The sequence below is a fragment of the Pinus tabuliformis genome, chromosome Q (assembly GCF_031772625.1).
Source record: "Pinus tabuliformis cultivar Carrire ecotype Pingquan chromosome Q, CPIR1, whole genome shotgun sequence".
Classification (NCBI taxonomy): Eukaryota; Viridiplantae; Streptophyta; class Pinopsida; order Pinales; family Pinaceae; genus Pinus; species Pinus tabuliformis.
The window spans coordinates 424,997,401-425,012,852 of NC_142296.1; positions in this window are offsets into that span (position 1 = coordinate 424,997,401).

The window sequence follows — 15,452 nt, forward strand, 5'->3', positions numbered from 1 at the left end:
CATGCGGAGCACCTGGAAACAATATTAATATTATTGAGAAAGCATCAGTTGTATGCCAAGCTCAGTAAATGCAGTTTCTTTCATACTCAAATTCATTACTTGGGACATTTTTTTGTCCAAGGAAGGGATAGTAGTGGACCCATAAAATATTAAAGCTATCATGGAGTGGCCAACTACTAGGAATGTGGATGAGGTCAGATCATTCATGGGACTAGCAGGTTACCACAGGAGGTTCATAAGGAACTCAAAGATTGGCTATCCTATCACATCTTTGTAGAGAAAAGCGAAGAAGTTTGAATGGACAAAGGAGTGTGCAACTAGCTTTGAGCAGTTGAAGCATTTGCTTACAAATTCTCCAACCTTGAAGATTTCATATCCTAATAAGGAGTTCATCATATGTACATATGCTTGCAAGGAGGGACTTGGTGGAGTCTTGATGCAAGAAGGGAAAGTGGTATGCTATGAGTCAAGGAAGTTGAATGAGCATGAGAAGAACTTTGTGGCTCATGATCCTTAGTTAGCAACGAGCATTCATGCATTAAAGATGTGGAGACATTATCTCATTGGTAGGAGGCTCGTCTTTATGAGTGATCATCGTGGGCTGAGGTACTTGTTTGACCAACCCAACATAAATTCCAGGAAATATAGATGGTTGGCTACCCTCAGTGAGTTTGACTTTGATATTAGGCATATTAAAGGCAAGGAGAACAAGGTTGCAGGTGCTCTCAGTAGGAGAGTGTAGGTAAATCACATTTCAGCTGTGAGTTCATATGAGATAGATTTGGAGGAGCGGATCTTGCATGCAGAGTAGCATGATGACAGGTACCTGTAGTTGAAATAGAGGTTGTAGTAGCAATGTGAAGTTAATAGGGATGAGAAATATCACCTCATGGCATATGGCTTGGCGAGATTCAAGAACAATATTTATGTGCTAGAAGGCAGTGAGTTGAAGAAGTTTATCTTAAGGTAGTTTCATGTCAAGCCATATTCAGGACATCCGCGATACCAAAAGACTTTGACAGTTCTTAAGAAGTTCTATCATTGGCCAAATTTGAAGAAATAGGTGGTTGAGTTTGTTGTTAGATGCTTAGACTATCAACAAGTGAAAGCAAAGTGTAAGCATCCAGCTGGTCTATTGCAGCCTATTTTGATTCCAAAATGGAAATGGGAGGTCATTTCCATGGACTTCATTACAGGTTTGTCGAGTACATCTAAACAACATGATTCCATTATGGTTGTGGTTGACAGGTTGAGAAAGGTAGCTCACTTCATTGCAGTTAAGTGTACTAATTCAGCTAGTGAGGTAGCTCAGATCTTCATCAAGGAGATAGTGAGGTTGCATGGAGTTCCCAAGAAGATCATATCAGACATAGATGGCAAGTTCACTTCCAAGTTTTGGAAAGAGTTATTTGCAGGCTTGGGGAAATGAATGGCTTTCAGTACAGCTTATCATCCACGAATAGATGGACATACATTACCTTGATGTGCCAAGCACACTACCTTGTAACTAAGAAAATACATATATCATCTCTCAAGGGACTCCAATTCCTTGACAAATCCAAATATAATTGGAAGCCAGTTGTTATACATGTCAAATACATGTTCATGAATATAGCGCATATCTACATAATGTCAAACATAATCAAGGTTAAGAAGACTTCTTGTATTAATGCAAGCGCTCATTCATTTGGAATTGTGGTTTCCATACATAGCCAAAGGAATTCTCACCCAATTCCTTTCTTTTAACTTTTACCTTGTTGCAATTGAGTCTTATTACATGCTATAACATCACCCAATTGTTAGTTATATGAACACATGAATTGTTACCTTGTCATGCTAATACCAGGCATGTTGCCCTGCAACTGTTCAGACATGTCAGTCACACGTTCCAAAGGTCAAGACATCATGTCTATTAATTTGAAATCAACCTTTACCAAGACTAACAATCATGTCATAATCAACAGTCAACTCACAGTCATAGTCATAATGCTATAACTATCACCTACTTACACTCAAGTACATATCAGTTGTCTCAGCATATAATGTGTTAATACAACCATCTTAAAAAAGATCGTTCCTTCATGCAATCTTATAGACACACACTCATATCATGCCATTAATAAAACGTTCAAACAACCTATAAACGTACTATGTTAGCTAAACCAAATAGACAACATAATTAAACTCATACTTCAATGTATCGCAGGGGAGGTTATCACATCTCCACAAGCCAATCCAAATTGGTATGACACAATATCACCAATATATTGACTCATACCTAAATACCATAACAATAACCATCTGCACAGGCTAATCCAAATTAGCACGATACATATAACATCAAGATCTTAAATGCAATGACCATAATCATCATGCACATAACCAAAATGATTATAACAACAAGTTATTACCATTCATGATTATTCGGCCCATGTGCATATGACCACACTAATCAACTAACATTTATCATGCTTGTAACGATAACAATGATAGAACAACATGCATGTACATAACCATAACATTCATAACAACCATTAACCAACATACATGTTGTAGGTTTTAACCCCGTACAGAAATTACCTGCATACAAATTCTAAAAATAGAAAATAAACAATGGCGAGAGAATAAAACATATAACATATATACACAAATGTTTTCCCTTGGATCCCAAAACTGAGACTACCAGATTGATTTTTCATTATATTCCTTTTAATGTTACAATACATATATATACATGTCGAAGCATTCTTAAACCCCAATCCATTAACCCTATATTAGAACATAATCATAGTTCCCTTGGATGGATCTACAAAATACCATGGGTGGAAAACCATCATGCCAAAAACCATGCACAAAACCATAGGTAGGTACGCCCACCTAATATAGGGTTCAAAAAAAAAATTCCCCGAGGCGCTGCACTGGACCTTGTGGAGGGGGGTTTTCACCCCCCCTGTTGCACCCGACACAACGAACAAGGGAGGCTATCACCCCCCCATGTGACCCCCCCACAACTTGTGGGGCTAGTCTTGGAAAGAATGTAACACACACCCAACATTCTCCCACTTATTCTTTTCTTTCCATGGGGGGTCACAAGAGAACTTAGTCATTGGTCTAGCCCTGCAATGCCCGTTGTTTCTCTACACCAAGAAAAATTCTCAGTGCTCATAGAATTCATCAATGCATCTGCATCATTCTTCAAAGTTTCCACCTTTACCAGCAACACCTTTTTGTCCTCAACCATATCCTTCACAAACTGATTAAGTGAACATCAATGCGCTTTGTCTTTGAATGATAAGTAGGGTTCTTTGCCAAGAAAATTGCACTTTGGTTGTCACAATCTATCCTTATAGCTCGTTGTACCAACCCCATACTTGAACACAACCTCTACATCTAAACTATTTCCTTGCTTGCATGAGTGGTTTCCATGTATTCTGCATCTGTAGTTGAAAGTGCCATTACAAATTGTTTGTTGCTCATCCAACTGACTGCAGCTCCAAACAAGTTAAATACATACCCACTTGTAGATCTTCTCTAATCCATATCTCTAGCTCAGTCTACATCGACAAATCCATGGATGTCCACAAATCTATCCAATCCTGGTCTCCCTTGGTAGCACAGACCATAATCACTAGTGCCACGAAAATACCTGAAAAGTCACTTCACTGTTGTCAAATGCTCCTTCCCTGGTTTTGACATAAACTTTCCCAATACTCCCACTGCATGTGCAATATATAGTCTAGTATAGGCCATTGCATACATTAGGCTACCAACTGCACTTGTGTATGGAACACGGGACATGTCTTCTTCCTCGTCTTCTGTCTTGGGACATTGTTCAACAGATAGCTTTACACTGACAGGAATAAGAACCTTCAACGGTTTACTATCCTGCATGTTAAACCTCTGCAATATTATCTCGACATACTTCCTTTGGTTTAACTAGAGCTTCCCTTTTTCCTAATCTCGTTTAATTTCCATGCCCAAAATATAGTTTGTAGCACCAAGATCTTTCATGTCGAATTTGGAGGACAATTGGGTCTTCAATTCCTGGATAATTTCTTTGTTATTTCCAATCAACAACATATCATCCACATACAAGACCAAATAAATAACATAGTCGCCAATTAATTTAAAATATAAACAATGATCTTCTTTGCTTCTAGTGAAGCCAAGTCCCTATATATATGTATCAAATTTCTGATACCATCCTTGGTGACTGTTTTAACCCATACATAGACTTTTTTAACCTACATACCAGTTCTTTCTTACCCTTCATTGCAAAGCCTTCAAGTTGCTTCATGTGAATCTCTTCTTCCAGATCCCCATAAAGAAATGTTGTCTTCACATCCATCTGTTCTACCTCAAAATCAAAAGCATCAGCAACAGATAAAAGTAATCTAATAGAAGCTACCTTGGAAACAGGAGAAAAAAATATCACCAAAATCAATTCCCGACACTTGGGAATAACCTTTTTCTACTAATCGAGTTTTATATTTCTCCACCATGCCTTCTGCTTTCATATTCTTCTTAAACACCCATTTACTGCCAATGGGTTTCCTTCCATTCGGCAACTCCACCAGATCCCAAGCCTCATTTTTGTCCAAAGATGCCATTTCATCAACCATGGCCTCTTTCCAGATTTTTTCATCCTCCGAATCTACTACTTCCTTGACAGTTTTTGGATCACCATCAGTAATAGATAAAGAAAAATTTGAACAAAAAGAAGTTGGACTATACCTTTATGGTTGCCTTCTTTCTTGAACTGATCTTCTAACAGATGGAGTTCGTGGCTCTTCATCTTTTGATTCCTCTTCATCTTCTGATTCATCTTCTGATTCATCTTCAGATCCCTCCTCCTTTAGCTCAAACTCTATCTTCTCAAGTTCCTTTGGTAGGAATTCATGTTTAATAACATCTTTCACCTCTCTAAACACCACTATACATAACCTTCCTTGTTTTTGGGTTCCAAAGCTTATAACCTTTTAAACCATCCTTATACCCAATAAACATGTACCTTTCAGATTTATTATCCAACTTGGTTCTTTTCTCCTTTGGAACATATACATATGCATTACATCCAAATACCCTAAGATGTGAAAGAGAGGGTTTCTTACCAGTCCATACCTCTTGTGGAGTCTTATACTCCAATGCTAATGAAGTTTATCTGTTGACCAGGTAACATGCAGTCTCCACCACCTCTGCCCAGAATTATTGTCCTAACCCGATACCACTGAGCATGTTTCTTGCCTTTTCCATCAATGTCATGTTCATTCTTTATGCAACTCCATTTTGTTGAGGTGTGTATGGAGTAGTCTTATGTCGTGTTATACCACACTTCTTACAGAACTCTTCAAATTCCTTCTTGAAAAGCTCTCCAATGTTATCTGTCCTCAACACCTTTATCTTCTTCTCTGTCTGGTTTTCCACAAGAGCTTTAAATTCTTTAAACTTGTCAAAGACTTTAGATTTCTTCCTGAGGAAATATATCCATGTATTCCATGATAAGTCATCTATAAATGATACATAGTACATAGAATTACCCAGTGATGGAACCGACACAGGTCCAAAGACATCACTGTGCATAAGCTCTAATATCAGTTTCGCCCTCTTAGCACCAAAGGGGAAACTCACCCGATTTTTCTTCCCATATACATAATTTTCACAGAAATAAAAATCTAGAGAGAAATTAGACATACCTTCTACAATACCATTGCCATGAAGTATTCGAAGGCCCTTCTCTCCAATATGTCTAAGTCTTTGATGCCATAACATGGTCTTTTCTCCAGAGGCTACTAGATTTTCTGCTCCACTTTCAGGAACCAAAGAACTATTTCACCCATCAATACCAGTGCTACCCTCAAGCGTGTACAATGTTCAAATCCTAACTCCCTGCATCAATACCAATGCTCCATAAACCATCTTTCAGGTATCTTTCTCGAACATTGTTTTTACACCTGCATCATCCATCTTGCTTACAGGAATCAGATTTCTGGCCAATGCAAAAATATGCAGAACACCCGGAAGTGTTCTAATCCTTCCACCTTGCAACTCCAACTTGAATTTTCTGCGACTGACGATTCTAGACTTCCTGTCATCCCCTAAGAAGACATCACCACCATCATATTTATCATACTCGCAAAACCACTCCCTGTGGGGAGTGAAGTAAAAAGATGCACTTGAGTTAATCAATGATGCCTCATGATCTACATGTGTACTTGAAGAAGAATCCAAGTACACATCCCCACCTTCATCTACGGTGTTTTTCACCTCTGCAGAAGGAGCATCATCAGATCCCTTTCCTTTCTCAAGATCTTTAGATCTACAGTCCTTTTTGAAGTGCCCTTCCTTTCTGCATTTATAGCACACCTTTACAGGTTTTTCTGGAGATTTAGATCTCCCACTCGAGGATTTATTTTTGTTTCTATTACGAGACCGTCCTCGTACAGAAAAGGCATCACCATTCTGGCCCTCTGTATTTTTCCATCTCATCTCCTCCAATAGCAAGGATGAGACTATTTCATCAAGTTGCAAGGCAGTCACATTGCTACATATTCCAACAACCAGACTATCCCACGAATTTGGTAGAGAACACAACAAACTAATGCACTTATCTTAATCTGAAATTTTTATATCAACAGATAACAATTGGCTTAACACAATATTAAAGGAATTTAGATGCTCTGTCACCTAGTCTCCATCCTTCATCCTCAGGTTATACAACTTTTTCCATAGGAACAGTTTATTCAACAGAGACTTAGATTGGTACAAAGTACCTAACTTTTCCAACAAAGCCTTCGTTGAAGCTTCCCCTGATACATTCAACAATACTGAATCTAAGATACATAACTGTATTGTGCTCTTTTCCTTTCAATCCAACTTCACTCAGTCTTCAGCTGACATTGTCATTGGTTTAGTACCTGGATCTATCACGGTCCATTGATCTTTATCCGCCAGCAAATCCTCCATCTTGAGTTTCCACAACTCAAAACTTTGACCATTAAATTTCTCGATCTCTATCTTTCCATTGCTCGCTATCTTCTTTCACAACAAGAATCGATCCCACAGATCTCCCACTGAACAGGGTCTACCACAGGCCCAAGCAAAACCCCTCAGCAACAAAGGCGTCCCCTTGAAGCCAAAACATATTTGATGCCAAATGTAGGTTTTATCCCCATATAGAAATCACCTACATACGAATTCTAAAAATAGAAAATAGAACATAAAACAGATATACACAAAGATTTTCCCATGGATACCAAAATTGGGACTACCCGATTGACTTTTCATTATATTCCTTTCAATGTTACAATACATATATATACACGTCGAAGCATCCATAAACCCCAATCCATTAACCCTAGATTAGAACATAATTGTAGTTCCCTTGACCAGATCTACGAAATACAATCAACAGAAAACCATCATGCCCAAAACCATGTGTGAAAACCAAGCACAAAACCATAGGTAGGTCTTCCCACCTAATATAAGGTCCAAAATAAATTTCCCTGGGGCATTGCCCCAGACCTTGTATAGGGGGGTTACCACGCCCCTCAAACCCCCCAACAGGGGGGGCTTCCACCCCCCTGCTGCGCCCGGTGCAACAAACAAGGGAGGTTATCGCCCCCTTTTGACCCCCCCATGTGTGGGGCTAGTCATGGAAAGAATATAGTACACACCCAACACCTGCATACCCAATATACAAACTTGTATGATGATTTGTTCTTACCTCAAGGTATAGTGTTGCAACCTTGCTATGATGATCTGCGTCTCCTGCTCTATCTCAACCAACACATCAGCATCATACATGATAACATAAACTATGACACTAACTATATACATGACAACCATAGCCACTATCATGCATGCACACGACTGATGTGCATGCATAACAATCACATTCCGCCCATCCAGTCCAAGTATTTGAACCATGCTCTGATACCAATTTGTAATGCCACCTCCCACATTTACCACCTTTCACTAGCCTGTTGGGGTAAACATGAGTAGAGGGCTACTATGACATGACTCAACCTCCTAGATCACTTTAAAAAAATGGAGTTGACAAACCAAGACTTTACAAACTTTTCTCGATTGCTACAAGACCCCCAAGAGCTAAATCGCCCTTCCAAGTGCCCCAAACCCTATGTTAACTTGTTTTTCCACTGATATGGACTCCAAGACGCTGGCATAACACTGCATAAATTTGACTGTAACCCTCTAGCCGCATGCATAAGCCTACAAGGGAGTGATTGCATTCTTTTTATCGAGTTTTTTCAGCGACCACGAGATCTAAGCCACTTTTTTCAGGGCTAGTCTCCAGACCATTCCCTTGAACTTCATTAAACTTTCCAGAACAATAAATGACACATGAACAAAGCCTCTAACACAAAACTCAATCAAGGACTTTACCTATCTTGGTCTAACCATGAAATTCATTCCTTCAAACACGTGGTGAACACGAAATATATAGGTCATGAATACATATCTAAACATAGAGATTTGAAACTTATTTGAGAATCCTCAAGAAGGTATAATGTCCTCTCACCGTAGCTGCAATAACATCTATTAGGTAATGCATTCAATAACCATTCATTTACCCATCAAACATGATAAGAGCCATAACTTGAATATGTCATAAATCCATGCTTATAACAAGCATATAACCATAATAATAACAAGTATATAACAACCATCAAAACCACATAATAACAAGTATAATTACTCATGAATTACAAGGGGAAGGAGCTCTTATCCATCATATGATAAAACCAACCAAGTCAGGGACTTCCCCGTACCACCCGACCATAGATTGGGTTGAACCAAATCTCTCTTTCAATCAATCACCCTCATTCCATATCCCAAGCATGAATTTGGGATCTCATGGTATAAACTAATGCATAAACCAAAAAAAAGGAATCTAGAGGTTAAACCACCTCCACCCTCACACTACCATGATCTCACCTAAACTGGTTCTGAAATCACAAAACCAAACCAAGCTTGGACTCAAGATTCCTTCACCATCCCTTGAGGAATTTTGTTGCCTCCACCAACCTGTTTAGGGATTCCTAGAGAAAACCATCTCTACCCCCAACCCATGGGATTTTCTTGAGACCACCTCACCTAGATCCAAAACCTTCTAGAAATCCAAAGCTCAACCAATAAGGAATCCCATCACACCATGGCTATCTAGAAATGGCAAGACAAGGTTGAAACCACTATCAACCCTGGCAAAACCCATGCCAATGACAAAAACTGAACCAAATACACACATGCATGCTAAAACCATCTAGGAAATCGTGCATGCAAATAGTTACCTATAAGTATTTCCGCTTAAACCGCTTGATCCAACTTTTCCTTGCTTGATCCTTGCTTTTATTTTCTTTCTTGTCCTTCCTTTGCTTGCTTGCTTTATTTCTCCTCTTGGTAATCTTCTCTTTCTAAAGCCAATTCCAAAACTCAGCTGATAAAAGGCTCCATTGACCAAAATCCATGAACTGATCCTCATAAGCCTTTTTATTATCGATGCCACTATTTTTTCATTTCCTCTATTTTCCTTCAATTTCCTCCTCACGTGCAACTTGTGACCTTTCACCTTCCTTTTCTCCTATTTTCCTTTATTTTCATAAATAAAATGCCAAAAATGCCTTTTTTCCTTTTCAAAGCCTTTATTGATGCCTTTTGTAATTTCCCCTTAGCCATAATAAATAACAAGTGATGACCACTAGGACAATTTTCCCAACATTTAGATTGGAATGTGTGTCCCATGACCTTGGTCTTATTTTGCCTTTATTAACTTTATTACATGAAATTTTAACCCTAGGTTGTTATAGACCCCTCCCCCTTAGGGGAACACCATCCTCGGTGTTCAATGACACCTATAGCCAATAAACTATTGAAAACAAAACATACTACCTATGGAGGATTATAACCCAACTCGTTGAAGTACTTACAATGACATCTCATTATGATATTTACAATAACAACCATATACATATTTGCTTCAACTAGAAAATAACCATATTTTTCATGGAGCTTTATAACCATAGCTCGATACAATATTTACAATAATATACACATATACATATGCAAATTCACTCAACCAACAAATAAAAGGATATGATGCCTGCATCAGCAACAAGGGAATCTAGAGGCTCACACCTCCACCCTCAAAGTAGTACCAAGATTCACCTCCTTCCCAAGAAGTCTAGAATCCATTGCCAAAATCAAAGTCTGCATCAAATGTCTAACGCTACAATCCTTGCACTACTTGTCCTCTCAATGAACATTTAACGACTCATTGTTCTAGGGAACACTCCCAATGTGCATCTAATTCCATCTAGTAATGTTAGTGACCAAAACAAATACATCCTGTGACCTTCCCTTCTCTGCTACACAATCCCTCAAGAAATCTGGTCACCCCCTTCCATGCAATCACTCACCTTCCAAGTTCCCCGACATCCCCCATCCTAGGCGATCCATCCCTTGGCAAGGTTTCCTCACGTCAAAAGGTTCAAAAACTAAGGAATATCCTTGCCTCAAAACCATCATAAATGGACAGTATTGGGTACCAGTGTCCCATAATGGCCCTACTCCTCAATGCTTTACCAACAAATTCTTACCTGTTCCAATTCATTTTGTTATTGTTGCTAATCCTTGTAGTCAATTTTAACCACCCAAACTGGGCATTACCCTGATTTCTTGTACCGAGCACATAATCTCCATTTGACTAAAAGGAATTGAAACTAATTCAAATCATACGTCATTGGTGGCACGTCAAGGAGTTACACTTTTAATTCCCTTTACTTCATGTCACAACAAGTCAAACCATATCTTTGACCAAATCATCATGTACAAACATATCACATCGAGTTAGCTCGAAACGAAACCATCATAAATCAAAGTCATAGATCACATGCATAATGAAAACTGAAATAAAATATTGATACTTATCTTTCAAATGGTTCTTTGCTCTACCTTTATTCTTTATCCTTTCCATACGCACACTGAACGGATTTCCAAATCTAGCAAGCACCTAGTGCCTTCTCTTTAAGCAACAAGGGAATCCAGAGACTAAAATACCTCCTCCCTCAATATCAACAACAAGGGTATCCCAAGACTAAACTGACTCAACCCTCAACAACAACAAGGTTATCCCAAGACTAAACTACCTCAACCTTCAATATCAACAAAAAGGGCCCAGACTGTCCTGTAACTGCCTATCTCGTCACACTATACAACACATACACATACATAGTGTAAAACACAACACATACACCAACACTCGATGTACAACACGACACATACACCTACACCCAGTGTACAACACAGAACATACACCTACACCTGGTGTACAACACAACACATACATCTACACCCGATGTATAACACGACATATACACCTACACCCATTGTAAAACACATCACATACACCTACACCCAATGTAAACACAATACATATACATATATGCATACTATACCATGAATACACATGTCGCAATACAATGACTACAAAATACCCGTAGCACCATACCAAATATACACAACACAACATGTACGATGTGTACACAATACCACATATGCACAATGCCACCTGCATAATGTGTACACAGTACCCAATGTACACAACACCACTTGCACAATGTGTAAACAATACCTAATGTACATAGCACCACCTGCACAGAGTGTACACAACACCACAAGCACACAACGCCACACGTACAACATGCACACAACACCACATGTAAAATATGCACACAACACCATATGTACGTAACACCGCATGTACAACATGCACACAACACCATATGTACACAACATTGCATAAGCAACATGCACACAACACCACATGTTCCCAACACCACATGTACAACATATACACAACAATATTACTGTACAATCGGTGGCCACACTATCTCTACCAAGCAACCTAGCTTCTAATGTCTTTCCACTATCCATGCTAATCCGAGCATGTCCTGGATCACACTACTTTAATTCAGATGATGTATCCCTCATCATTATATGCCATAACATAAACATAGACATAGTATAATCACACAATATCAATTCATATCCACATGATATTAACCTCATAGATCTATTAGGGCTACTCTTCCCACTTGATTCCTCATAAGATCAGAAACCTCCTCATGCCATTCACCTTCCTAAGAAATCATTCCTCCACAAGAATGATCCCTGAAAATCCTGTCAAGCAACAACATACATGCATACATATATACATATAAAAATTAGCATAAAACAATCATGATCCCTGACGACCCTGCCAGACAACAACACACATACATATATATATACATTTAAACACTAGCATAAAACAATCATGATCCCTAACGACCCTGTTAGACAATGGCATACATACATATATATATATATATATATATATATATGCATGTAATCATCAACATAATCATGATAACAACATAATTACCAGATATCATAAGGTTTAGGTTAAGAGAACTCCCTTTATCCATGCACAACATTGAGAACAATAGTTCCCAACTTAGCCAAGGCATCTAACACCTCAAATTAACCAAGAATGAATCCCATCACACCATGGCTATCTGGAAATGGAAAGGCAAGGTTGAAACCATTTTCAGACCAAGGAAACCCCATCACAATGACAAAACATGAACCAAATACACACATGCATGTACCATGCATGCCAAAACTATCTAGGAAATCATACATGCAACCTGTTACCTACAAGAATTCCCATTGAAACTGCTTGGTCCATATTTCCATTGCTCGATCCTTGCTTTCCTTTGCTTGCTTTCTTTATTTCTCCTCTCAGTTCTCTTCTCTTTCTGAATCCAATTCCAAAACTCAATTGGTAAAAGGTTCCACTAACCAAAATCCATGAACTGATCCTCATAAGCATTTTACTTTCTTTATTTCCTCTATTTTCCTTCGATTTCCTTCTCACATGCAACTTGTGAGCTTTAACCTCCCTTTTCTCCTATTTTCCTTTATTTTCATAGATAAAATTCCAAAAATGTCTTTTTGCCTTTTCAAAGCCTTTGTCAATGCCTTTGTCGATTTCCCCTTAGCCATAATAAACAACAAGTGATGACCACTAGGATACTTTGCCCAACATTCAACTTGGAATATGTGTTCCATGACCTTGATATTCTTTTTCCTTTATTAACTCTATTACGTGAACTTTTAACCTGAGGTTGTTACGGTTTGAGTGATCTAGTGAACAAGCCATTGATTGGACCAGATAAGTTGGTTGAGATGGAGCAGGAGATGCAGGTTATCAAGAGGAATTTAAAGTTAGCACATGATAGGCAAAATAGTTATGTAGATCATTATAGAGCATTGAAGGAGTTTCGGGTTGGAGAGCGTGTGTACTTGTGCATCAAGCCCAAGAGGAGTTCCTTGAGGATTGGATCATGTGCCAAGTTGTCACCTTGGTATTGTGGGCCTTTTGAGATGATTGAGAGGATTGGACCAGTGGCCTATAGATCTGCATTGCCGCCAACAATGAAAGTCCATTATGTTTTCATGTTTCATTGCTTAAGAGATATGTCTAGGATGTTAATCATGTGATTGATTGGTTTGTATTACATGTGGAATTGGAGGAAGAGTTCTAGCCACAACCACAATGCATTTTGCAGTAGAAAAAACTCATGCTCTGAAACCAAGCAATTAAGCAGGTTAAAGTGCAGTGGAAGCACTTTGGGCACGAGGAAGCTACATGGGAGATGGTTGATTAGATGTGGGCCTTATATCCTTCCTTATTTGTTGGTTGAGCACATGTGTTTGATTTATGTGTTTTGGTTTATGTTTATGAATATATATATTATAAATACTGGAATGAGCTATGTTATAAAGCTCCAATAAGTAGTATGTTGTAAATATTGCATCAAGTTGTGTTATAAAGCTCCATTGGCAACATCTGTTGTTGGTCATAAGCATCATAGAATACTTAGAAAAATGTTCCTCCAAGGGGGAGGGGTTTGTAACAACCCTTGGTTGATTTTTCATGTAAATAAAATAAGACCAAGGTCATGGACACGTATTCCAAGTTGCATGGTGGGAAAACATTACAGTGGCCATCACTTGTGGTTATTAATGGCTATGGAAATTTTGAAAGGCATTGTCAAAGGCAAAGAGGCAATAACTGAAATTTAATTATAAAAAAAATGAAATAGGAGAAAAGGAAGGTGAAGAGACACAAATATTCATGCAAAGGAGATTAGAGGAAAAATGAAGAAAAATGAGACATCAACAATAAAAAGGCATCAGAGAAATAGTTAATGGCTTTTGTCAGTTTAGCATTTGGCTCTATTACACTCTTACACACTTAGAGTATTCTTGGAGCACTCCAACATTCACTTGGATTTGGAAGAAGGCAAGCAAGAAAGCAACGAGCAAGTATAGGAAAGCAAGGGAGTTCAAGGCGACAGTTGGATCAAAAGCTACAATAGGATTACTTTACAAGTAATAGATTGCATGTGTGATCTCCTTGTTGTTTTTTTATGCATGGTATATGCATGTGATTCCTTGGTTATTTTGTTATCATTGGCATGGGATTTGCCTAGATTGAAAATGGTTTCAACCTTGCCTTGTCCTTTCCTAGATAACCATGGTGTAGTGGGTTCCCTACTTGTTTTCTGGTTGGTTCTCAGGTTCCTTATGGATGTGGGTTGGAAAAAATTCTCTAAAGCCCTGGAACAACTTGGGTGCCCTGGAGGCTATCAGTTGAGATGGGAGATCTCTAGAACCCTGTAACAGTTTATGACCCTCGAGGTTGTGGGTTGATTTACTAGTTCCTGGAGCCCTGGACAACTTGGGTAGAGACCAATCTAGTTGTTGTTGGTGATTTTAAGACAATATAGGTGATATCATTGTGGTTGAGGCTTGAGGTGGTTTGGCCTCTAGAAGCCCTAGTTGGTTTTACTTTAGTTTAACCCTTATGATCCCACATTCATGCTTGGAATATGGTGCAATAGTGATTGGTTGAAAGAGAGGTTTTGGTTCATCCAATCTATGGTCGAGTGGTATGTTGAAGTCCCTGACTTGGTTGGCATTTACATATGTTAATATGAGTAATTTTCCTATTGTGATCTATGATAACTTGTACTAGCTATTAGGTTGATCTTATGGTTGATTTGTGTTGGGTCCCTATAATACCAGTGATTACCCCATTACTATTGTAGTTATACCCCTTATTAATATTGTTGTGCCCCTATTGCCCCCATATTGTTATTACTGTGCCCCATAAAATCCCTCTATTGTTTTTTTTGTGGCTTTATATTATTATTGTTAGGTCGGTTGGATTATATTGTGACTCCTTAGACTCCTATATATAGAAAGGAGGTTTTTTCATTTGAATCATCCAAGAATTGTTCATTTATGTAATGTAAAGGAGGTTTCCCCCTCGAAGAGGCTGAATTCTAAGGCGTTGATCTATCTTTTCTATCTTTTCTTGAGCTGGT